The following is an 18,372-nucleotide window of genomic DNA, read 5'->3' as shown; positions in this document are numbered from 1 at the left end:
AAATAGCCCATTTTCATAAAACTCAAGTGCGTAAAAGGATTAATGTATATAAGCTAACATCTCAAACTTGAACTTAAACCATTTATTTATCAAACAGATCAACCTCGAGGATGCACAAATCCCCATTACATTGTGGAGAATATAACCCTAAACTCAAACAATAAATGGTAAAGAAAACTCTATCTGCAGGTATGTAACTCGCAAGCTTTAATCTTAGGGCTGAGAATAGCATTTTGCATCACTGAAGGAGGCCATTTGGCCCATGTTGCCTGTGTTGGCTCTTTGAAAGAGTTATCAAATTAGGCTCACTGCCCTAGTATTTCCCCATAGCCCTGCAGGTGTAATGGTTTTATTCCTTTCATCAGCACGGTTGATAAATGATCCTAGTCTCACCTTCAGATCCAGCGCCTACAGTCTGCTGCTTCACATTTCCTTGCTGTGTTACTCCTAAGCTTCAAGCATGCCATCCTCACATGCTCTTTCTCCTCTCTACCTAACAGCCTTTGCACTTCAAAGACAGCCATCGTGTGAAGTGCTCAGAGATGTTTGACATAATAGAGAGTTAAATAAATGCAGGCTTTAAGTTTATTTATCACACTGCGTTCAAATCAAAATACATCACACCATCTTGTTCTGTAATTGTTGGACTTGATACTCTCTTTCCCTGGTGTTATCATCCTCCTACAGCCCGCAGCCAATTAAAACCCAGACGGTAGGCATCACCTAATGGCTACATTTTAAGTTACCTAATCTCTCCTGTTATTCTCAGCTTTGGTGTATGTTCCGCACAAACGGGACTTGTCATTTTGATTTTTTTTGTAATTTTCTAATTACAGTCCCACACAGTTGGAAATAAAAGGCAGCGGTGGCTGTCACTGCAAGGAGTCATGTATTCAAACCACGCAAAGCAGTTACTAGCAGAATAATCGGCAACACGTTGTTCTTTCTGGTTCAAATTCAACCTGCTGTTCGTCCTAAAGAATGAATCATGATTATGCATTTCACCCCAGTACGAAATCATTTTTCCCTCCGCAGAGAGAGCAAGAGGGAGAAAAAAAATTTAGAACACCAGGAATTTTCCAATATCATTTTCCAGGATAATTTTAGTCATGTTAGCTGAGTCAAGATAAAAAAAAATTTGTGGTGCAGTTTAACACACTCAACAGTTGCAGTCAGATATAAATCATTATCATCCTGTCCTACTTGGACTAGGAAATAAAGGTTACGGTGCCAAAGCCTATGTTACTCTTTCATTCACTGTAGTAATGCCTCGCTTTGTGCCCCCAAAAAAATAGTTGGAGCCTTTTAGATTTAAATGGGGTTTGTCATCTGTCTCACTAACTCTGTTCACAAATTTCCCTCCTGGCAATGTTGTCTTCTTAGCAGTCATGCCCTGGACTGAAAAGGAAAATAATAATTCTGGAATCTCTCTACTGTTTTCTTTCATTTGAGGCCTGGGCAGGGAGCAGGAGAGCAGAGTGGAACTGTCGGCTTGTCCTCTTTTTGCCCTCTGTCCCTGATTCTTACCCCTGGTGTGCAATCACTTTCTGCTTTGACCCCAACGCTCAAGGAGCACAATCAGATGAATTTTCCACAACTCCCTCTAACCCAGCCCCCTAGTGCTCCCGCCAAGCAAATTTTGCCCCATTGTACGTTCAACTTAAGGACACAAAGATGTTTCACATCCCCTCTTGTCAATACTCCCCAAAAATCAGAAATGCTGTTTGTACTCACGATAAATTTTTTTAATGAGGGATTTATTAAGAGAATTTCACCCCAAGGTGACCATTCCCGACCCTTTCCCATCAAGATTTCACTACCTAATCTTGCACAAATTGCTTAGGTTTGAAACTGCAATTTTTGAACACCAGGATTCATGCTTAGTGAGGAGCATGGCAAGCAGGTATTATACCTGGGGCATCACTCCATAAACTATGTCACCTCTAAGAACTGCTTGGGACTTGGAAGCAGCTTTACCCTACAAATGGACCACTCAAACACAAGGCTTTGGATATATAATACAGCTTAGGGGATGGTTTGGATCTTTGTGCAAATATCTTATATTTGTTATTTTATCACAATTTGATTTACAGAATCAGATTTGAAGTTGTTTTTTTCATTTGAAATTCCCCATTCAATTCAAGCTGGCAAACATCTTATTCTTTCACAGGTTGTGGGCATCGCTGGCTGGGCCAGCATTTATTGCCCACCTTGAATTGCCCTTGAGAAGGTTGTGGTGAGCTGTCTCCTTGAACAGCTGCAGTCAATATGATGTAGATACAGCCACAGTGCTGTTAGGGAGGGAGTTCCAAGATTTTTACCCAGCAACAGTGAAGGAACAGTAATATGTTTCCAAGTCAGAATGGTGGGTGACTTGAAGGGGAACTTGCGTTGTTCCCATGTGTCTTTTGCCTTTGTCCTTCTTGGCAGTATAGGTCACAGATCTGGGAGGTGCAGTCAAAGGAGCCTTGCTGCAATGCATCTTGTCAATGGTACACACTGCTGCTACTGTGCGTCGGTGGTGGAGGGAGTGAATGTTTGTGGATGTGGTGCCAATCAAGTGGGCTGCTTTGTTCTGGATGGTGTAAAGCTTCTTGAGTTGTCGGAGCTGCACTCATCCAGGCAAGTGGAGAGTATCCCATCATACTCCTATCTGTGCCTTGTTTTGGGGACAGGTTTTGGGGAATCAGGAGGTGAGTTAGTCACTGCAGAATTCCAAGCTTCTGACCTGCTCTTGTAGCCACAGTATTTATATGGCTAATCCAGTTCGGTTTCTGGTAAATGGTAACCCCCAGGATGCTGATAATGGAGGATTCACCGAAGATAATGCCATTGAATGCCAGAGTGGGGGGGACAATGGTTAAATTCTCTCTTGTTGGAGATGGTATTTGCCTGGCACTTGCGTGGTGCAAATGTTACTTGCCACTTGTCAGCCCAAGCCTGGATATTGTCCAGGTCTTGCTGCATTTGGACATGGACTGCTTCAGTATCTGAGGAATGGGGAATTCAGCGATGGTAATGCCATTGACTCTCAAGACAAGATGGTTGGATTGTCTCTTGTTGAAGAATAGATCTCCATCTTACATCTGGGGCCTGGATTCAATCCCACCATCACGACAGCTGTCGGCAGGCCCAGAAGTCATCAGGGATCTGACGTGGGTCTGAGGCAAACCCAATGATGTGGCAGCAAGCTTGTGAATGCAGGTGGCGCGGGGTTGCCACCCGATCAGGTGGCAGTAGGCGGCTCTGACACGGGAAGCTCGTATCACTCTACCTAAAGCGCAGTCAGCTCTGTGTTAGAGTTGGAAATTACCTTGTAAGCTTTTTAAGAAAGGTCTGCAGTTTAAATCTCCAGCATCTGAATTTCTGTTACGCCAGCACAGACATCCTGAAGTCCAGGGAGAAGATTCCTCAACCCTCACACAAGATCTTTTGGTGGCAGCAATAGGTTCAACTAAGGTCTGAGATGTCACAGTCCAGCCAGCGCATTCCCTCCAGCGGTCAAAGATGAAGACAGGGTACATGATTCCCATGCTGCCACCACCTCACCCTTTCCCGACAGGCACCCTCCAAAGTGTCCTTCCCTTAGGGACTCAGAGCCACGATGTCACTTAGGGCCGGCCCCTCTGCACCTCAGCTGTGCGCTGCCCCTTTAAATTTTGTCTCTAGCGATTCTGAGTTCTGCCCAAGGCTTCGCTGCTCAGCATGTCAGCTCAGCAGGGAAAATGTCTCCAAGATCAATCCAATGACTTGTGACTCGCTCTCCTGGAAGTCAAAAGGATGCTCACAGTAAGTCAAAGAAGCCACATACGAGTCAGCAGCCTTCACTAGAGGCATGAGAGCCATGTATGGTTTTCACTAAGCCTGGGAGGCAGGATTAAATCACGTTGAATTGGATCTAAATTATATGCAATTGGGCAATTAAGCTTATTAATGAGTTCCCCGCCATTACCAGGCAAGTATCCTGTTTTGTTATAAGAACAAAAAATGCTGGAAAAAACTCAGCAGGTCTGGCAGCATTTGCGGAGAGAGAAACAGAGTTAACGTTTCAAGTCCGTATGACTCTTCCTGAGAGCTAAAGAGAAGTAGGAATGTGATGGAATTTACACTGTTTAAGAGGGGATGGAGCAGGTGGAGCAAAATAAAAGGTCAGGAATAGGTGGCAGCTAAGGAGAGATTTGACATAAATGTCATGGACACAAGACAAAGGGAGTGTTAACGGTAGTGTTAAAGGCTAAAGAATGTACCAATGGTGACATAAATGTAGGAGCAGAGTGTCTTAATAGCAGAACAACAGTCAGCGCTCTGTGAAAGCACAACATAGAAACCAATGACAAATGGCCCTGCAGTAGGAGGGGGTGCAGGGGGGAGTAAGTAAGTTTGAGGAAAATGGATATAAATAAATAAAAATAAACAATTGGATTAAAAAGGGGGTGAAGATGGAGGAGAGAGTTCATGGCCTGAAATTGTTGAACTCAATATTCAGTCCAGAAGGCTGTAAAGTTCCTAGTCGGAAGATGAGGTGCTGTTCCTCCAGTTTGTGTTGAGCTTCACTGGAACATTGCAGCAGGCGAAGGACAGACATGTGGGCATGAGAGCAGGGTGGTGTGTTGAAATGGCAATCGACAGGAACGAGCTGTTTTGTTACCTTTCACTGCTGACTTAATTGCTTACGCCTCTTACATTCTAACACAAAGCCTCCCACACAATTTTCCATGCCCACCCTGCCTGATCCAGCCAGTTCCGCAAAATCCCAACCCCCTGTCTCTAATGCCATTCGAACGAACAAATGTAAATGACGGGCAGGATAGAGCACGGGGTTGAGCACACCCTGGGAAGAGGAAAAGTGACAGAGAGAAACACAGGATTGACAACAGGGAAACTAGCCTAGAAAATTTCTCTCCCACCCCCTCAGGCGATGTAAATTAGTCCAGGAAATCACAAGGACCATGTGTTGTTTGTTAATCCAGCCGCTTTCTATAGGATGCACTCTCTGCTCTAGTCAGGAACCAGTTCATTTCCCTCTTGAGAATGAGAGTCAGCACCAGCCAGCAATGCATTCTATTCCTTATGTGCCACCTGGAAAATGGCTCTGACTGCACCTTGTGTTGAATATAAAGGAGCCACGTGCCATTGCTAAGTTCCAGTTAACTCCTCACTGGCGCTCGCCCCTTCAGATAGAACTGGAAGCCATTATGGAAGAGGATGCTGAACTACTGGCTGAGCCCAAAAGAACATTGAGCTGAATTATTAATCTGCTAAATGCTCAGAAAAAGACAGTGAGTGAGTGAGGTGGCAAGAGACCAGTTGGCCAGAGCATGACCCATCGTCAGTCTGGAAGCTCCCGCAGCTCCTGTACAATATTTATTGATCTTGACAAGGGTACGATAGGTAGAATTATTTCAGTTTGTGGATGTGACAAAATTATACAGAAAACATTCCTGAGAATTCCCGGCTGTCCAGTAAAGGGTGACTGGACCAGAGGAACCTGTGGACTGAGAACAAAGGCAGGGATTTTCCAGCCCTGTCACAGTTGGGAACCCACCACAGGAGATGCAGCCGCCCAACCAAAAGCCCATTGACTATCGGCGGGACCGGACAATCCCGGAGGTGGGCGGGGCCAGGAAATCCCACCCTTTGGGCTATACGTAGCTGTGAATGGAATAAGAAACGTCCCACTGAGGACGGGGCCCAATTTTCTTTCAGCGGACCTGACTATAATCTCCACTGATTACCCATCAAAACGTGAAAAAAAACAAAGAGCTGAAGAAGAGCATAAGACCCTTTAAGCCCGGATTTTGTGGCCCCCGCTCTGGTGGGACCCCCGCAGGGGATGCAGCGGCCCAGTCAAAAGTCCATTGACTTTCAGAGGGAATGGGTGATCCCGACAGCATGTGGGGGGGACCAGAAAATCCCACCCCCGAGTATCTGCTGGCATTATCTGCCTTTCCTTAACTGGGGCAGCACCCCCTACCCCCCCCCCCCAACCCCATTTCTACTCCCGCACGTTCCCTTGATCAACTATCAGGCGTTGGTCGTCATTTACACTGCAGCTTGCTCTCGCATCTTCAGCCCTCGCTCTTGCTGATATATCAGCCCATCTCTGTCCTGTCTGAGCTCCACTCTCCCACAGCCTTGACTACTCAGCAACATGGCAGGAGATGTGCTAGTATTACACAGCAGCGCTGCTCTATTCAACAATATACCGGTGCCGAGGGGTTGTATCAAACTGACCGCTGAGTCTAGCACTAAGGGTCATGGTCTCAGGAGAAGGTGTCGGCCATTTTGGGCTGAGATGAGGAGAAATTTTTTCACTCGAAGGGCTGTGAATCTTTGGAACTCTCCACCCCAGGGAGTTGCAGTTGTTTAATCATTAAACATATTCAGGACTGAAATCGATAGGTTTGCGGAGGCTAAGGGAATCAAGGGATATTGTGATGGAACAATTAGGAAAGTCGAAATGAGGGAGAAGATCAGCCATGATTTAACTGAATGGTGGAGCAGGTTTGAAGAGCCAAATTATGTACTCCTGCACCTGTTCCTTACATAATATTTATCGACAATTTTAAAGCGTGTGCTGATCAGTTCTACCATGGGCAATGCCACATTAAAGGATTTATTTTTTGCTGAATGGCAGAGTTTACACAAGCTAGGAAAATGCTGCAATCTAATCTATCACGCCCAGCCAACTGTCAGTGCAGGTGCTGGGTCAGATATAAATGTATGCTCTATTTATTATATGAGCAGCGAGTAAGGTGAAGGCAAGACAGCTCTATATAACTCAAGCCCAACTGTGGAGCTGCAGCACTGAAAATGTCTGGTTTTATAAGTTCAAGAAAATAATGAACAGACGAAGTTTTTCTTTTTACTCCCACCCCTTTGGTTTTAAGTGACGATCGCCTCAATAATTCCTGTCACATTGAGCTGCATTTCCACAGGTAATGAAATCAAAGCGGCGGCATCATTCAATCTGAGAGCTGTCGGATGCAATAAAAATGTACAGCATGTCAACACGTTCGCCGAAGTGAGTCGATGCAGATGATGCCCACTGAGAACTCATTTTCTTCCCAGCCTCCCGGAGTAAATCAAATCTTCCACCCTTCTGTTCTTGGCAGCTTTCTCTTTCTGCCCATCGCAGAACAGGGTCAGGTCGGGAAATTCACAGAGCCAAACATGGCTTTCACATGAGAAGGAGAGGGAGGAGGTGGGGGCGCTGCTACATAAATGCTTTCTCGAGCACTAAAACGACTTTACTGACATTTGACAGTGAATCGCAAGCAGGTCTTCTTCAGTGGCATTGCCAGTACTGCAGTGATTTTCACAAACATTTAATGAAACATGACAGTGTAGCAGTGTGGTCAACAAGAGAATAGTGTATACTTGTTCGCACCAAGTCCTCACCCATCACCCCCATACATGCTGGCCTACATTGGCCTCCAGCTCTGGGAGGACCTTGATGGCAAAATTCTTCTTCTAGTTTTCAAATCCTCCTCCCTCCCTTTCTCAGTAACCTCCACCAATTAAACAACCCTCTGTGCTTCTGCAGTTCTGGACCCTAGCACAACCTCAGTTTTTATTGCTCCAACATTGGCAGGTGTGCCTTCTGCTGCCTTGGTCCTGAGCTCTGAATATATCAACCCGTCTCCCTATCGCTCTCTTTAAGATGATCCTTATAGTGTTCAATTGTTCTGTCTTTGATTACGTGAGTCTGCTACTATTGATGCTCACTGTGCTTGATTGGTTAAGCCTGGGTGTGGACTCAGAGGAAACTAAACAAAGCTGTAGAAAGAGCTGGAAGATAGAGCTGACATTTTTAAACACCCTGTTATATGAATAGGGTAGAATCTTGTTGAGGTTTTAGGTGTCTTGCCTGTGGTTGGAGAACTGGAGATAGACCCACACTGTCTCCTTTTTGCAACACCCACCAAACCACAAGGCAATCAGGCAGTGGTGAAGCCAGCGGCGAGCCTTCCCCTGGAATTAAGACCCCGGGGGTGGATGTCTTGCCTCCAAAGGAGCAGAACCCCCAAGGGAATTGGTGGCTGCTGCAGGAAAATCTCTATCATTGTCCCAGGATTGTGGAGCGACCCTGGCCACAGGTAAGTAATCGAGGGGGTGGGGGGGTGCATGGAGGGTTTACAGGGTGGAGGTTGCAGGGAGAGGGGCGTAGTGGGGTTGACAGCAAGGGCAGTGGGATGGCTCTCATAGCCATTTCTGGTGTCCAGTCCCGCGATCGGGAACTGAGTGCCTTTGATAGAGGGACACCCACCCCCGGGGTTGACATGCTGGCCACAGTTTTACCTGTTGTGCACACCACATGCAGGCAGGCTAGCCCACCTGGGCTAATACCAGTGGTGGCAGGATGAGGCCCTTAAATGGGTCATTAATTGGCCTCTTATGGGCCTCAATAGGCAGCAGAGTGAAAAGGGTGACCAGGGGCCTTCCCGCCCAGAACTTAATTCTTGTAGAGGTGGGAAGGTAGCAGGATTCCAGTACATCACCATCCCACCTAATTACATGCCCATCCTGCCTCCAAGCTCACCGCCCAGCAAGAGCAGAAGATTCTGCCAACAGAAACTAGTGTCATCTCTGCATGGATCCAAGATATGAAATATACAACACTCCTAGCTAGTGACCATGAAGCTGTACAGTAGAAAAGCTTTAACGCCTTTGGGATTGGAAAGAATACAACATGACATCAAGTGCATGCACATTAACTAGAGTTGGCCATCTTTAGCCTCTTTACCAGACTGACAGGAGATTAGAGCTGATTTGCTGCTTTATCTGGCTCTAACCAGTTGCAATTTCTGTTCTTCACCACCTTTAGTTTTCTTAGTGACTCATCACTGACAAAACCCCAATAGCCTCCTAGCTACATATTTTATGGAAAAAACTTGAACAAAACTTGCTGGAAATCATTTTGATCAGATACGATACTCAACTAAAGCTATATGATTTTCTCAGTGAGTTCAATTGTTTAAGTAAGGAATTGCTTGGTGAACACCTGCCTGAAGCATTTGTTGAGTCCTACTTTATCTCTGTCATGTGGACTCTATGTGGGTTTACTGTAAAGTCACTGTATTCGATTTCACCACTTAAGCTTAATTTACAGTGTGCCTTCGAGAAGCAAAACATTAATTTACCAGTAGATATTTGTTAAATAAAAGCCTGTCATCTCAGGAAGCCATCCCATTCAGTGGTTGTGTATGTATTAAATAGGGTAACTCTGAAGCAGGGATCATTCATCTGAAGCAATCTGAGATACTGGGGCAGTACACAGCTCAGGCCCCAAGGAGGAGCGGTCGGCACAGTTGACTTTCTGCCTGTGTTAAGTGAACCTAGATTTCACAGAAGCCCACAAGAGAACGCTGGTGATATTAGCAGTGAAAACCCAATCCATTTGTATGACATTTCCCTTTCCACTATTTTAATGCAAGTGTTCATCACTTATTTTGAGCTGGTTAGTGTCTTAGTGTTGTGATCCTGGACAAGACTCCCAAACATTTGGTATAATCCAGTTAGGAACCAATAGCTATTTGCTTAAAGTAGACAAAGTTTGAGATCCAGGAGACTTACTAAAAGAATAAAGCCACAAGATTCCACAGTTTCTCAACAAACAAATTAAACTTTACTACACAAGGTTAGAAAGATAAAACAATTTACAAGATTTATCTTACACGCTAACATTCAGGGTTACTATGAGGTTCACATGAGTTGCAGTCAAGCACACCACACTACACACCAAATAGCAAATGCAACCAAGACAAATCCCATGGATTTGTCGGCAATCCACCCAGGTATCAGTAAACGCTGAGTCAACCAATGTCTTTGGAACTCTGTCTTTCTCACAAGGGATTCCAATCTTCACCTTTGGCAGTCTCACCTTGGAATTCTCCCCAATGTTATTCCAGCTCAGACGGCCTCAGCAAAGGCCCACCTCGCAGGGTTTCAATTATGTCTCCCAAAATTCCATTCACCTGGATTTCTGAGCCTGCGCTCCAGCTGTAACTCACAGGCACAACTTCAGGTCTTCAGCTCTGCCAGGAAAATGACTACAGCTCCAAAGGTGTACCTTTGCCCCAGCGGCCCCATAGCACGGAATCACCACCCTTCGACTGCCTTCTCCGATCTGCAGGGCTTCTCCTGATCCCTCATTACTTAAATTCTGACAACAGCAGCCCTTTTTCTGCTTGGATCTTCTTTCTGTGTTCCTCTCTCTTTCTTCTTAACTAGGACCTCTCCCTGTCTCCTGTCTGGGACTCCTTTCCATTTATGGTGCCCCGCTTCTTGGGTCACATGATCAGGATTTACGCAACATTTTCGTTTTTCTTCATGCAGACGCCCTGAAATCTCCAAACATTGTGCTTCACTCTCAGTCCGCGCCCGCACAGGAACTCCCGAAGTCTGTCAGGTGGTGGAGTTCCTGACCTCCATCCAATAATAAGGTAAGACGGATCTCGTAACAGCTTCCCCTTGGGAGAAAGGAAGTTTCACCATAGTGAAGGTTCCTTTACAAAGGTTTTTATCATTGTTTAGACTGAGCGCTTAACATCAAACCTCTAACAAATTATTTATCTCATCTGCATAGATAAACCTCTCAGTTTGTTCCACAATTACACACCTGGTATTATACAGTTATAAAGGCTTAACCAGAACAAAGCCAGTACATGTAACAAGTAGGATTAGCAGGATTTAAACATCATAGAATGATCATAACTCAGAACCTTCCTTTTCTCTTACACCCTTTCTTTAAACTTCTAGAACGTCCACTTACCTCACTCACTTTATCAGTATTCAAGGAAGAATTTGCTTAGAGTCATAGACCCATAGAGTCATGGGGCAGGATTTTACGCGTCAGCGAGCGGGGGTGGTGCCGATGCGTAAAATGACGATCGGTGATGTTGGGCGGAACTCCCAACATCACCGCGCCCCATTTAAATTTTCAGGTAGGCAGGGGAGCAGCGAAATCAGCTGTGCGCCCGCCGACCTGTCAATAGCCAATGGAGGCCATTGACAGATCAATTAAGTAATTAAAGGAACTGCCCGTCCAACCTTAAGGCAGGATGAGGTTTCATGTAGGTTTTTAAAAATATTAATAAAGTTTTTGTAAAAATTATGGACATGTTCCAACTCATGAGTGGACATGTTAGGGAAGTTTTATTTTTATATTTTTAGGTTTTTAACATTTAGAGCCGACCTCCCTGAGGCTGCACTTAGCCTCAGGGAGATGAGTGCATTCTTTCGTGTGCATGCACGATAGAATTCACTTTCGATTTTGGGATTCCCCCCACCCCCACCCCACCCCCCCGGTCAGGGAGCACATAGTGCTTCTGTGTGGATGTCACAGTGAGTGGGTCTTAATTGGCCCACCCATGTAAAATGGCGCTGCGTCCCCGATTGAGGATGCCAATCGGAAGCGCGCCTGTGCGTGCCCACCCTTCAACTTTGCCCCCGATGGTGGGAAAATTCAGCCCATTGGGGTCTACAGCACAGAAAAAGGCCCTTCGGCCTATCGAGTCTGCACCAGTCAAAAAGTACCTAGCTATTCTAACCCTATTTTCCAGCGCTAGGTCCATAGCCTTGCACACATGGCATTGCAAATGCACATTCAAATACTTCTCAAATGCTTTGAGGGTTTCTGTCTCTACCACCCTTTCAGGCAGTGAGTTCCAGATCCCCACCACCCTCTTGGTGGAAAAATTCTTCCTCACATCCCCTCTAAACCTCCTGCCCCTTACCTTAAATCTATGCCCCCTGGTTATTGATCTCTCCACCAAGGGGAAATGTTCCTTCCTGTCTACCCTATCTATGCCCCTCATAATTTTATACACCTCAATCATGCCCCCTCTTAATCTCCTCTGTTCCAGGGAAACTAACTCCAGTCTATCCAATCTCTCCTCATAACTAAAACTCTACAGCTCAGGCAACATCCTGGTAAATCTGCTCTGCACTCTCCCTAGTGCAATCACATCCTTCCTATAATGGGGATTCCAGAACTGCACACAACACTCTAGCTGTGGCCTAACCAGTGTTTTATAGCTGATATAGCTTGACTATCATGAGCTGCATTCCCCATTCTATAGGATCTGCGAGAACATGTTTCGCTTGTACTATTTTCACCGTTTTAACACCCATTTCCTTTTCTAGTACAGCCTTTTCTGAAGACTCCTCAAGTGTTCCCATTACTGCCAGCAACTTACCATTCAGCTTCCAACAATTGGCTTTGAGATACCCTGTCTTATGGTAATAAAAGTATACTGGTTTCTTTACATCACTTTTATCCTCCACAATATCAGTTCTACTGACAGGAACTGCACCAGCCTTCTATCTAAAGTGCCTTTGATAGAGGGACCCCCACCCCCGGGGGCTGACAAGCTGGCCACAGTTTTACCTGTTGTGCACACCACATGTCGGCAGGCTAGCCCACCTGGGCTAATACCAGTGGCAGAAGGATGAGGCCCTTAAAGGGTCATTAATTGGCCTCTTAAGGGCTTCAATAGGCAGCGGAGTGAAAAGGTTAACCACTGGCCTTCCTGCCCAGAATTTAATTCTAGTGGAGGTGGGAAGGTGGCAGGATTCCTGTACGTCACCATCCCACCTAACTACATGCCCATCCTGCCTCCAAGCTCACCGCCAGCAAGAGCAGAAGGATCCTGCCACATTCCCACCTCCACTAGAATTAAGTTCTGAGCGGGAAGGTCCATGGTCAATCTTTTCATTCTGCTGCCTATCAAGGCCTATAAAGGCTTCTCTCAAAAGCTAGACATTTCTCTATTCCTCTAACTTCCCTGTGGGTTTACAAATGGAGATCTACAGCCTCCTAGCTGCCTATGTGATATATCATACCCATCTGCCAGAACTGCCGCTAACTGTATCTTAGAAAACTTATGGTCTTCCAGGGGTAGAATATGATGGGCGGTGGGGTGGGGTGGCGGCAGATGACTCGCCCACCCACCGGACCCCAAAGCAAAGTTGACGTGGAGCGACCCACTCCACACCAACACGGTCTACAGCCATAACGCAATGCCGGCAGGCTAAAGGGGCAGAATGGGACTTCTGCCCATCACCAGGGAGGAAGTCCCGCCCTTGAGAGCTGCCAGCCAACATGATTAGCCAGCAGCTCCATTAGTCCTGGCAGTGCCAAGAGCTCATTGGTGGGCACTGTCGGGACTGCGACGAGGAAGCAGAAGAAGCGCCAATAGATTCCGGGAAACGTGTAAGCCCGGGGTCTTGGGCAGGAGGTGTGTTTGGGCAGATTAGGAAGGGGGCAGGTAGTGGGGGTGCTGGGTTTAAGGCAGCAGGTGGTAGGAAGAAAGGGGATGTTCTATCTTAGGAGGGCCCTCACCTGATCTGCAAAGGGCAGCCCCCAAGGATAAAGCCTGACCCTTCCTTCCCACTCTTTGAAGAAGTTTTTGTTTTTAAATCGGGTTGGCCACTCCTACCCAACTGGCCCCGCCAAACATCTTATGGCTCGGACAGCGTACTATCAGGGCCAATTAGTTTGAAAAACAAGCCTAATTGACCCTTGATTATCCTTTTAAATTTGATGTGTGGGCTGCTGATTTCGGGGTACTCGGGAGCGGGTGGGAAGGTGGTGGGGTTGTCACCTTCTGGGTGCCTCCCTCCCCTACCACTAAAATGTGCCTGGTGCAGGCGTGTAAAACGCAACCCCAAGTGGGACCTACTATCAATTGGGTTTCAAAATTCTGCCAGTGTTATTAGGTGTCTCACATTCTCAAAGGTTTGTTCTAACTTCTTTGATCAAAGCCACTTGTCAAACGAGATTTCTTTCTCCCTAGAAAATTCTACAGACGTTTCAGTCAATCTTTTCACTAAAGTCTAAAATTTCGACTGATATGCTTCAGGGCCAAGCTCATAAACATTAAGTACCACAGTCTTAATTACCTGATAATCTGAGGGTTGCTCTTCCGAAAGGTGAGAATGCATATCCATAGCCTCCCTGATCAGAACGCTTTGCAAAATGAGTCCATGTGTCCATTGGCCACTTTAGCTTTGTGGCCACCTTTGCAGCCACCTCAGCTCCATCATCAGTGAATTTAGAAACAAACATTCACTCCCTCCACTATTGATGCACAGTGGCAGCAGATGCACTGCAGGAATTCACCAAGGCTCTTTTGACAGCACCTTCCAAAACCATGACCACTACCATCTAGAAGGACAAGGGCAGCAGACAGATGGGAACAGCACCACCTAGAAGTTCCCCTCCAAGTCACTCACCATCCTGACTTGGAAATATATCGGCCGTTCATTCACTGTTACTGGGTCAAAATCCTGGAACTCCCTTCCTAACAGCACTGTGGGTGTACCTACACCACATGGACTGCAGCGGTTCAAGAAGGCAGCTCACCACCACCTTCTCAAGGGCAACTAGGGATGGGCAATAAATGCTGGCCCAGCCAGTGAAGCCCACATCCCGTGAATGAATAAAAAAAGATAAAAAGAAACAAGAAAGAGAAAAGAAGAAAAAAAAAGACAAAATAAAAGTCAAAGCTCGGAATGGAACTTGTTTCCTCATCCAGGTGATGAGACTCTCTTTCACTTTGTGACCTAAGCTTTTCTCGAGCCAGTTAATGTTGTCTGATTCCTTTCTCTCTTTGAAACTCAGGCTCAAGCTTTCACTTTTCCATTTCCTTTTCTATTTCTTTTTCTTTTTCCAATTTGAGCTTCTTAATTTCCTTTTCTCTTTGTGGTTCAAGTTTTCGCTTTTCTCTTTCCCGTTCTATCTCCAGCAGCTTAATTTCATTTTTTTTTGGCCTCAATCTGCTTCACCTGCAACTGAATTCTAGCCAACTCAAGCAAAATACTGCGGATGCTGGAAATCTGAAACAAAAATAGAAAATGCTGGCAAAACTCAGCAGGTCTAACAGCCTCTGTGGAGAGAAAGACACAGTTAACATTTTCTCTCCACGGACGCTGTTAGACCTGCTGAGTGTTTGCAGCATTTTCTGTTTTTGTTTCTGTGTTACGCCCTGTGTCAGACTTCTCCTTCTTATTCCAAATGCTGTGCTATTACCTCAATTTTGTCTGCTTTCTTAGCCCCCGCTTTTAGCTCTGACCTCAACTTTTCTGCTAGTGTGCTTAAACTCGCCTTGGTTAATTGTTGCAGATCACTCAGGGGTAATCTTCACTCTCCAGAAAAGTTGTAGCAATTGACAAAGCCATTCTGCTTTTCCATCAGTATGGTAAAATTCACCGTGGAAATCGCATCAGCCTCAACCTCAGCAAGTACCAGCACGCATACCTGCCTGTGGATTCAAAATCCAACTCGAGCCCCCAACTTGTGTTATGACCCTGGATCAGACCCACCAATTGATTGGTATGATTCAGTCAAGGGACCAGTAACTCTTTAAAGTAGACAAAGTTTGAGATTCAAGGCACTTACAAAGAGGAGAAAGCCACAAGATTCCATGATTTTTGAACAAACAAAATAAACTTTCCTATACAAGGTCACAAAGATAAAACACTTACAAGATCTATCTTATATTCTAAAATTTAGGGTTAACATGAAGTACACGTGAATTAATAGGCAAACTGGTTTAAAACACCGCACTGCAGACGAAATAGAAAATGCAACCAAGGCAGATCCCACAGAATTTGTCAGCAACTCACCCAGGTGTCAATAAACATTGTGAGTCAACCAACGTTGTTGGAACTCTGTCTCTCTTAGGCGGGATTTCAGTCTTCACCTTCGAAGACCTCACCTTGGAATTCTGTCCAAAAGTCGCTCCAACTCGGACGGCCTCAACAAAAGCCCATGTCGCAGGGTTTCCATCTCGTCCCTCAAGACTCCGTTCCCCTGGATTCCCGGGTCTGCACTCCAGCACCAACTCACAAGCACCACTTCAGCTCTTGTGCGACACCGAGCAAATGCTGTTGCTCCAAGGGGTACCTTTGCCCCAACAACCCGCAGCATGGAATCACCAACTTTCCACTGCCTTCTTCAATCGCCAGGGCTTCTCCCAAGCCCCCAATACTTAAAGCCTACCAGGCACAGCCCCTTTTCTGCTTGGAGCCTCTTTCTCTGCTCCTCTTGCTTTCTTCTTAACTGGGACCTCTCCCTATTCCCTCTCACTGTCTGCTGTCTAGGACTTCCTTTGTGACCTCTCCCTGTCCAGGACATTTTCTGATTATGGTGCCCCCACTCCTCGGGTTACATGTTTGGGGTTTTTGCGCCACTTTCTCTTTCTTGTTTCGTTTTTTCTTTTTTTATTCATTCACGGGATATGGGCTTCGCTGGCTGGGCCAGCATTTATTGCCCATCCCTAGTTGCCCTTGAGAAGGTGGTGGTGAGCTGCCTTCTTGAACCGCTGCAGTCCATGTGGTGTAGGTACACCCACAGTGCTGTTAGGGAGGGAGTTCCGGAATTTTGACCCAGCGACAGTGAAGGAACGGTGATCTATTTCCAAGTCAGGATGGTGAGTGACTTGGAGAGGAACTTCCAAGCGGTGGTGTTCCCATCTATCTGCTGCCCTTGTCCTTCTAGATGGTAGTGGTTGTGTGTTTGGAAGGTGCTGTCAAAGGAGCCTTGGTGAATTCCTGCAGTGCATCTTGCAGACGGTACACACTGCTGCCACTATGTGTCAGCGGTGGAGGGAGTGAATGTTTGTGGATGTGGTGCCAATCAAGTGGGCTGCTTTATCCTGGATGGTATCAAGCATCTTGAGTGTTGGGGGAGCTGCACTCATCCAGGCAAGTGGAGAGTGTTCCATCACACTCCTGACTTGTGCCTTGTAGATGGTGGACAGGCTTTGGGGAATCAGGAGATGGGTTACTCGTCACACGATTCCTAGCCTCTGACCTGCTCTTGTAGCCACAGTATTTATGTGGCTAGTCCAGCTTAGTTTCTGGTCAATGACCCACAGGATGTTGATAATGGGGGATTCAGTGATGGTAACGCCATTGAACATCAAGGGGAGATGGTTGGATTCTCTCTTGTTGCAGATGGTCATTGCCTGGCACTTGTGTGGCGTGAATGTTGCCCGCCACTTGTCAGCCCAAGCTTGGATATTGTCCAGGTATGGCTGCAAGGCATCCTGCAGGGACTCTGAGAACTCCCAGGCGCAGCCCACTCCTGATCTGTACTAGCACAGAAAATCCCGAGGTCTGTGGGAACTTGGAGCTCCTGACCTCTGCCTGGCGATAAGGTCAGTTGGATCTTGTAACAATTAAGTAAAATAATGGGCAATACCATGCAAAAGCGCTGAATTACATTGTCTAATATTGGCAACAGACATTTCTAACTTCCTGAGTAGAATATGGTGAGTGTGTTATAAGAAGTAAAGGAGCAAGTGGAAGTCGCAATTATCAATATTCTGTCGTGTTCCCTCATTGTGTGGGAGGGGAGAATCAGACAAATCCACTACTGCTGGATGAATCAGGAGGCATGCTCCTTCAGACACTATTTTTCATTCCTTTGTTCTTTTTTTCCTCTACATCTCACCCTTTTCCCTGTTTCACCCTTCCTCCCTGCAATCAATGCAAACACTCCAAACAATTCAAGCATTTGTAAAAGTGATTGAGTTTAATAATAAAACAAAAAGATTTGAATGGGCACACAAGCACTTGGCAACAGCAAATTTCAAACTCAACGAGCCCCTCTTTGCTGTAGTGTTCCATTGTTATTAACTGAGGGTAAAATCCACAATACCTGCAGGATACTTTAACCAATTCTGGTTTCATTCATAGGGCAGGATTTTTCACTGAGTGTGCAGGCATGCTTCCAACCTGCTCAAGCGTAAAATAGCGCACAGTGATGTCGGGCGAGCGTCCCGATGTCATCGCGCACTCGTCCAACATTTCCATCGGCAGGAGGGCTTCAGGAGTCCGAGCTGCGCCCGCCATCAATTATGAGGCCCTGTTAAGGCTGTTAAAGAGACAAATAAGCTTGATTTTACAATGCCCGTGCGATTTTTGCGCTCACCGCGTGGTAAAACAGACAGGCGGCCAGCTGACAATTTATTAAACCTCATCCAAGGGTGGGATAAAAAGGGTCAGCAGCATTGCCGGTGTGAGTAGTGAGGAGTTTTGGAGATTGTTTGCGGCTGGTTGCTTATATAGGCTTGGCAGCTTATTCTCTGTTTGGGGCTTCATTATTAGCATTTCCAGGCTTCATATCAGGACTCATTGGTGTCTCCAAGGCCCCCGGAGGAGTCAGATTGTATGGACCCTTCCAGGTATCAGACAGCCTTCTGTTATGCTGATAATGGGGTTTGTGGTCCCCACTGGTGGCACCTCCTTCTCTGAGGAGGAGGAAGACAGGGGCAGAAGGGGGAGGAGGCCAGGTGTCTCTATTCAGCTTCCGGGGAGGGACCTGTGGGAGGAGAGGCACAGGCACAAGGGGTGCAGGGCCAG

This window comes from Carcharodon carcharias, chromosome 23 (genome assembly GCF_017639515.1).
Source record: "Carcharodon carcharias isolate sCarCar2 chromosome 23, sCarCar2.pri, whole genome shotgun sequence".
Lineage (NCBI taxonomy): Eukaryota > Metazoa > Chordata > Chondrichthyes > Lamniformes > Lamnidae > Carcharodon > Carcharodon carcharias.
The sequence above is the reverse complement of the archived record's forward strand: the minus strand, read 5'-3'. Positions refer to the sequence as shown.